Source organism: Orycteropus afer, unplaced genomic scaffold, assembly GCF_000298275.1.
Source record: "Orycteropus afer afer isolate SDZICR_OR568_19922 unplaced genomic scaffold, OryAfe1.0 scaffold00166, whole genome shotgun sequence".
NCBI classification, from domain to species: domain Eukaryota; kingdom Metazoa; phylum Chordata; class Mammalia; order Tubulidentata; family Orycteropodidae; genus Orycteropus; species Orycteropus afer.
In genome coordinates this window covers 3,208,693-3,214,682 of record NW_006921753.1, presented here as the reverse complement: position 1 = coordinate 3,214,682, position 5,990 = coordinate 3,208,693, and positions in this window count along the sequence as shown.

Genomic DNA, 5,990 nt, shown 5'->3' with positions numbered 1-5,990 from the left:
CGTATAAAATAGTTTCATGAAATTCCAAATTCATCTGTCTAATCTAAAATGTTCTCTATACAGGCCATGTTTTAGTATGTCTAAACCTGCAATTCAGTCCTGAACCCCATTACCTTCATCTTGATTGGGAAGAACAACTTTTAGGCCAGCGTAAAAGATAATGTCCCATCACTGGAGACTGACACATCTATTCCAATCATTAAGCCTGACCTCAGCAAGTTACACTGACCTGGTTTTTTTCACAGAGATGCATTTGGGTTATAGAAGTCCTCTCCCCTATAGATAGAAATTTTTTGTTATTGCTGTTGTTCCAGAAATTTCTTTCCTTTTTTTGTTTTTGTCTCTGAAGTCATACAGCACTGTTCCCAACTCTGGATGCATATTTTAATCTATGGGCACTTAAAAGGTACAAATGGTTGTACTTAGAACAGTGGTTCTCAAGCTTTAGCATGAGAATCACCTCGAGAGCTTGTTAAAACACAGATGGCAGGCCCAATATCCCCACACCCATGCCATCCCCGGAACTCTGGGGTGGGCCTGAAAATCTGCATTCCTAAAAAGTTCACATGTGGTGCTGAAGCTGCTGTTCTGGGACCACGGTTTGAGAACAACTGACCTAGAGATTTACAATTAATTGGTTTTAGATGGAGCCTGGGCATTTAGGCTTTTATTTTAAATTCCTAGGTTATTGTAATGTGCACTTAGAGTTGAAAATTACTATTAAATCTAGTGGATTTCTTTCTTAGAAACATGTACCTTTTCATTTTTATACTAAGGTTAAATGTGATGTGAAAAATCTTATGCCAAATACAAAGGTAACACCAACAGCTGAATGTTAAGTATGACCTAATTTTAAATGCAGTTATTGACTTAACTATTATACCAACAATAGCTCTAGCTGTTAACACATAGAGTATTTGTCAGGCTATGAATATTTTTTTAAAAATATCTCTCTTACTGCATACTTTAAAAACAATAACAAACAAACAGGTTCACTAAATTGCACTCCTAAATGTTTTTCAATTTGTTCTACTCAGACTTCTCTAAGGTCTAGGAAGCTAACAAAATGTTGAGCAAACATGGAAAAGTTTTGAAAAATGTATTACTGACTATAACACGGGACCAATGTAGAACACTTTAAATAAAATAGGCTCATTTCACATTAATGCTATCACTAAAAACCTATGAAATCCTAATTATTAAGAATTAAATATTATGTTTTTATCCTATCATACTGGACTAATACATAGGGAATAAGCAAAAAGATTTTTTATAAATTATATTTTATCGATAAATCATTGAAACAAAGTATAGGGTGGACATCTTTAAAAGCTCACGTGTGTTTCTCTACATACATGCCCTGGGAACCATCTGTCATGCATAAGTTGATTTGTGTATAATAAAAAGTCTGGTGGAAATTGTCCTAGTAAGTTTTTTTTTTTAACTGTAACTCTGGAAAGCACTAACCAGAACATTGCCTTTCAGGGATCAGCAGTACTCTAGGGTGACCAATCAGTGATTTCATACAATAGGCATATACTCTACTCGGAGTAGAATTCTTTTAGATATGACTAGAAATATGGATAAGGGGACTACTAAAGGGGCAGGGAGGAGGCATATTTTGACCTTCTCTAATTATATAAGAGGAAGACAGAATCAGCATCAGTAGCCCAAGGCCTGTTCTTATGAGGCCAGACATGCTGCCAACCCCCAGACCTCTTACCAACCTTGACACCAACTGTCGTTCCTGTAGCATCTACCACCTCTCTACTGGGTTTGATAATTTGCTATTGTGGCCACACAGAACTCACAGATTATGGGGTTTATTAGAGAAGCAATAGGCTACAACACAAGTTCAGGAACACACTCAGGATACAATTCTTTGGTCAGGACAGTCTCCCCTCTGCCGTGCCCTTAGACCCACCTCTCTGTTCTCTGTCTCTCTCTCAGCCAGTCATCTCTCTCTCTCAGCTGACAGTCAAATTCCTTCTGCCTCTGTTGTTGTTGTTATGTGCCATCGAGTCAGTCCCGACTCATAGAGACCCCTCTTTGGGTTTCCGAGGCAGTATCACTATGGAAGTAGATTGCCCCATCTTCCTTCCAAGGAGTGGCTGGTGGGTTTGAACCTCCAGCCTTCTGGTTAGCTGTCAAGTGCCTTAGGCACTATGCTACCAGAGCTCCCCTTCTGCCTCTAGGAGGGCTTATTTTGAGCCTGGCAGAATGGCAAAAACAACCAATTCCAACATCAGAGTTCTACACACATGAGAGAGAGCAAACATTCCCAGAAAATTACTTCATGCTGCTCCAACAGAAATACTCCAAGTGGATGACTTTAATAATCAGGAGTTTAAGTTGCATGGTCCCACTCAGTAATCTGGTGGGAGTTACAAAGACTGTGGCTACAAAAGCCATACAATGTAATTTACTACACTGCAGGGACCTTTCAAATATTAAATGACATTTGAATTTTTAGACTGCTTTTGAAAAACAAAGAAGCTCTGGTGGCATAGTGCCTAAAGCATTTGACTGCTAACCAGAAGGTTGTTAGCCACTCTGTGAAAGGAAGACTGGGCAATCTACTTCTGTAAAGTTTTACCACCTTGGAAACTCAATGGGGGTTGCTATGAGTTGGAATCAATTCTATGGCAGTGAGGTTTTTTTTTAAAAAAAACAAAAATTAAAGTGAGTAGATATATCCCTTAGAAGATTTTACTTCTACCCACAATTACAGAATAATTCCTTGAGATTTAACATAATAACTAATATTTGCACAGCACTTTATGTTTTCAAAGCACTTCACACTTGTATTTTCACATATAACACGTTCATGTAAATAGCGCACATACACGTATGATGCACATAGCGTCATAGGAAACTAATGCTTAAGGGTTTTCAAGGTTTGCAAAAAAGTATAAAGCCCCCATTGTTTGCATAAAAGTTTGAGAATATTACTCATAGGATCCAGAGCTTAATGAATAAAATTTATTTTATTTATTATCTGTAAAAATAAAACAAAACAAAAAAAACTATAGGAAGATTATCCTGAGAAACAGAAGTAGAAAATAATTAGTTGTCTTTTGTGCAGTGATGTTTTGTCCATGAACTGTGTATGTTTGGAATTTGTGGTGATGCAAACAGCTAAGTGCTCAGCTGCTAACCGAGAGGTTGAGTGAGTTCACCTAGTAACACCTGGGAAGAAAGGCCTGGAGATTTTTTGAAAATTCAGATATTGAAAATCCAATGGTATAGTTCTACTCTGACACACATGGAGACGGGGCCATCATAGCAATCTTTTTTTTTTTTAATATAAGCTAAAACCAAAATAGAGGTAAAACCACGAGTGGCAGGGTTGGTATGGAAGAACTAATAGGAGGGAAGAAGAGGGTGAGGGATGGTGCTGTTGTTTGTGAACAAGGTAGGGGTGACATCCCCTGTCCTGGGTGAGGCTGTTCAGGGATGCCCAGCCCCTGAGCTGGATGGATGTGGAGACCCCAACAGACCAGGTCAAAATTGCTACAGAATAAAGTCAGAATCTCAGGATGATCACCTCTCACCAAAAGGATGAAAGTAGAGGAAGTTCTGAGATGAAGGATAACATAGCCAGAGTGGGCTGTGAGATAGAAAGCAAAATCAAAACAAAACCAAAGACCTGAGCGAAGGAAAATAGTGAGTAAGAGCTGGTCAGTGGGCATGCATGTACAGTGTTCAGCGGCAGGAGGCCAGAGCATTCAAGTAAAACTGCGCCACCACCCTCCACCCCCTGCTGGGCTGCCCTCCCACTGCCTGCACTCCATCTTGCTGCACTTTTCTGACATCACACCCAACATTTTCCTCAGTTTGTAGGGACCACTGCCATGAAGCTTACACTTTTCTCTTGACTTTCATAGTGAAGCCATGCCTTGGGTAACAGTTTTTATATGTAGGCATCGATTGCATGTTTTAATGCCTTTTGTCAAAATAATAGGTCATCACCTGAGGTTATCTAAATATACTTAAACCATTTCAAATCACAAAATTTAGACTTTTTTCCCCCATAGTTTTTATGTGGTGGGGAAATGGAACTAGGTTAATCTCTATCCTTTCCTACTGCAATAGAAAATAAAAAAAAGAGCCCACATGATTCTGAAAGTACATTTTTTAATCCCCTTCATTACTAAACTAGCAATTCTCTTCTTCCTACATATAAAATAACAAGTTGCAGGCATGAGTCCTTATCGTCCTCATTTCTATGCACTAAAGAAGCTTACCAACCTTGATCCTCTCCACGTGACACAGCTCCATGTTGCATCCATGGAAAAAAAGTATGATTCTGCTTCCCATTTGTAAGACCTACTCCTTTCACCTTCTAAGTCATATTTGTTATCTCTCTTGTTACAGAAGCTGATTCAACAAACACATATTCAGTTATACCCTCCCCTTCATCTCACACAGGAGCAGAAGCGGAGACCCATTGAATGAGGCATTTAAACCTGGGCACAGTGCCTTCACATGCTGTTTAAAGAGCCCAGAAAGCATCCTAGAACCAGCATCTTCTCAATAGTTACATTTTGGTGAAATGATAGTGTTTCTTGAATAGGCAGGCTTGCTACTTATTTGTAGCCATGTTGTTGCTGTGGGGGTTCCTCTGAGCGTTCTCCCTGAGTGGAGCTTAGAGGTTCTGAAAGCAAGGCCAAATGCTAATATCAACTTTAACCATTGATAATCTGACTGCTGATAGCAAGACTGAGGAAGTGTGTGAGAATGGAGTGAGTAGTGATGTGTGGGTAGTGATATGGGATAGGTGGGAGTGAGGAAGGATAATCCAGGACCTGAAAATGGACCTGCCCTCTACTGTAGCACAAGTGCTGGGGAGTGAGTCTGGTTGCCTGTTGGGTTTGGGGAAGCTGGTGGGGGATGGGAATGCAGGCTCAAAATTCAGTGGGCTAAGTATGCCTCAGTTGAAATCAAGGCAAACAGATAGCACCTGGAGTTGCAAATGCAGCAGTAGAACATCCTGATGGATGAGCTGAGCCCACTGGGGGAACTGAGGCAGGATCCTTCAAAGGCATGAAAGTGAGGTCTCGCTGGCTTGATGGGCTTACATGTTTTACACAGGACCCTAAGCTGAGAAGGGCCTCATGCTTGGTTTGTTGTTGTTGTTATTTGCCATCGAGTCAGCCCCGACTCATAGCAACCCCTCCTTGGGTTTCCGAGGCAGTATCACTATGGAAGTAGGATTGCCCAACCTTCCGGTTTAGTGTTCTATTATTGCCATCATGAAATTCTTAATACTTTTTTAACAATAATTTTTTAATTTATTAAAATTTTTCAAATAATTTTTTATCTGACTATGTAGTCAGTTCTGAGTGGTGGTGTGGAAGCTGAGGGGGTAGGGTGGGCAGATGTTTTTTCTCAGGTGGCAAGGTTCCAGCCAGTTGGTAGGTCTTAGGGCAGAAGTCCATCCCACTCCACAACGCCATCACCATCTCTTGACACTGCTTGCTGTTTCTTCAGAGCAGTCTGCACTTCTTGAAGTTTTTGTATTTATTGTTTGTTACTTGTTTAATATTGTCTTGGTTTCCTAGAGCTACCATAAAAAAACACAAAATGGATGGCCTTATTAATACTTCTAAAAACTTTTCATTGTGATTTGAGTGAAGGGTTACAGAACAAATTGGTTTTCTATTCAACAATTCATACACATTTTGTTTTGTGACATTGATTGCAATCCCCACAATGTAACAGCATTCTTCCCACTTCCTCCCTGTGTTTATAGTTTCCATTGTTATTGTTATGTAACATCGAGTCGAATCTGACTCCTAGCGACCCTTCCTTGGGTTTCCAAGGCAGTATCACTATAGAAGTAGATTGCCCAACCTTCCTTCTGAGGAGTGGCTGATGGGTTTGAACTGCCAGCCTACTGGTTAGCAGTCAAGTGCCTTAGGCACTATGCTACCAGAGCTCCTATAGTTTCCATTGTTGTTGTTGTTGTTGTTAAGTGCCGTCGAGTC